Below are 2,500 nucleotides of genomic sequence, written 5' to 3' on the forward strand. Positions count from 1 at the left end.
TAAATACCCACACACCCACATATGGAGAATGGTCGAAAATGCTCGAGTGGATATCGAGATGTCCGACGAAGCACCACTTGGAAGGGCCGAGGCACGGGACGCCCGAGCTGTTGCTCGGGCCGGCACGGGACGCGCATGGGACATCCCGGGACGGCATGGGACGCCCTCGCTACAGCTCGGGACGGCCAGGTACGCCCGAGACTTGGCTCGGGACGGCCTGGGACGCCCTCGCCATAGCTCGGGACGGCCTGGGACGCCCGAGACTAGGCTCGGGACGGCCTCGGCACAGCTCGGGACGGCCTGGGACGCCCTTGCCACAGCTCGGGACGGCATGGGACGCCCGAGACTTTGCTCGGGACGGCCTGGGACGCCCTTGCCACAGCTCGGGACGGCCTGGGACGGCCTCGGCACAGCTCGGGACGGCCTGGGACGCCCGAGACTTTGCTCGGGACGGCCTGGGACGTCCGAGACTTTGCTCGGGACGGCCTGGGACGCCCGAGACTTGGCTCGGGACGGCCTGGGACGCCCTCGCTCCAGCTCGGGACGCCCTGGGACGGCCTCGACACAGCTCGGGACGGCCCGGGACGTCCGAGACTTTGCTCGGGCCGGCCTGGGACGCCCGAGACTTGGCTCGGGACGGCCTGGGACGCCCGAGACTTGGCTCGGGACGGCCTGGGACGCGCTCGGCACAGCTCGGCACAGGCCGGGACGCCCGAGCCGAGCTTCGGGTCGCACGAAATCTCTTCGTATTCCGACATATTAGAAGCTTCCCATTATGTAGTAGGCCGAGCTTTGCCCTTTGGATGCCCTATGGTGCTTGGCGAGCACTAGGGAACGTGCCAGCACAAGTGCTGTGCACGCTCTGGGGAAGGAGCTCAACCCTCCCCCTTATAGTGCAAAGTTATTGTTTTTCCTATTTTCACAAGGAAACATCAATTTTTTAACCAAGCATACTGGGCCTTTACTCCTTCGTTACTCGTCGGAATCCAGCAAACTTATACTCGTTGGAAAGGTCTTTTCGCAAGGATTTTTTTGATATATTATAATAGCGATTCCGATAAATATTTATTTTTCTATGAATTTTTAAGTGAATAAACACCGGAAAATTCATAAAAAATAGAAAAAAAAATATTTTCTTCCGTTTCTTTTCTCCAATAATTCATAAATAATACCTCAATAGTATTAATGAAGAGAGAGTCGAAATGGCCCGGGTGGATTTCGAAATGTCCCACGACCCCATAGAATGCACGGGCCAGCCGAGCCAAAAGAATGGGACGCGCACGGGACAGCATTGGTCAGGCTCGGGACGGCACGGGACAGCACGGGACGCGCATGGGACGGCACGGGACGCGAATGGGACGGCCTTGCTAAGGCTCGGGACGGCATGGGACAGCACGGGACGCGAATGGGACGGCCTTGCTAAGGCTCGGGACGGCATGGGACAGCTCGGGACGCGCATGGGACGGCCTTGGTGAGGCTCGGGACGGCACGGGACGCGCAAGGGACGGCCTTGGTGAGGCACGGGACGGCCTTGGTCAGGCTCGGGACGGCATGTCACGGCCCTGGTGAGGCTCGGACGGCACGGGACGCGCATGGGACGGCACGGGACGGCCTGGGACGGCCTACTTGAGGCTCGGACGGCACGGGACGCGCATGGGACGGCCTTGGCGAGGCTCGGGACGGCATGGGACAGCACGGGACGGCCTCGGCACAGCTCGGACGGCACGGGACGGCCTTGGCGAGGCTCGGGACGGCATGGGACAGCACGGGACGGCACGGAACGGCCTCGGCACAGCTCGGACGGCACGGGACGGCCTTGGCGAGGCTCGGGACGGCATGGGACAGCACGGGACGGCCTCGGCACAGCTCGGACGGCACGGGACGGCCTCGGCACAGCTCGGACGGCACGGGACGGCCTTGGCGAGGCTCGGGACGGCATGGGACAGCACGGGACGGCCTCGGCACAGCTCGGGACGGCACGAGACGCGCATGGGACGGCCTTGGTGAGGCTCGGACGGCACGGGACGCGCATGGGACGGCCTTGGTGAGGCTCGGACGGCACGGGACGCGCATGGGACGGCCTTGGTGAGGCTCGGACGGCACGGGACGCGCATGGGACATCATGGGACGCACATGGGACACCTTATGGGGATCATCAAGGGACGTTGCACGGGACATTCTTTCCCACGAAGGGCATTTACATGGGACATCTTAGGAGTCGAGAGCCGGCACATGGGACAACGTAGTTCACACGCACGGAACACTTTACTTTCGTTTGGAACGTCGTGGGATCTTTATGTCCCCATTAGCACCGAACCTTTAACATGCTAGGAAGCTATGTTCGATCTTCTCGAAGTGTCGATGGAACTTCGATGGATACACATCCGATCCGATGTTATGATGATGTACTTTCTCCGAGATTGATGTTGGGGCCGTATTCCGATGTCATGATGATGTACTTTCTCCGAGATCGATGGGACGGCCTTGGTAAGGCATGGTT

This window comes from Eschscholzia californica, unplaced genomic scaffold (assembly GCF_041429995.1).
Source record: "Eschscholzia californica isolate CP2 unplaced genomic scaffold, dmEscCali1.0.p SCAF_45, whole genome shotgun sequence".
Lineage (NCBI taxonomy): Eukaryota > Viridiplantae > Streptophyta > Magnoliopsida > Ranunculales > Papaveraceae > Eschscholzia > Eschscholzia californica.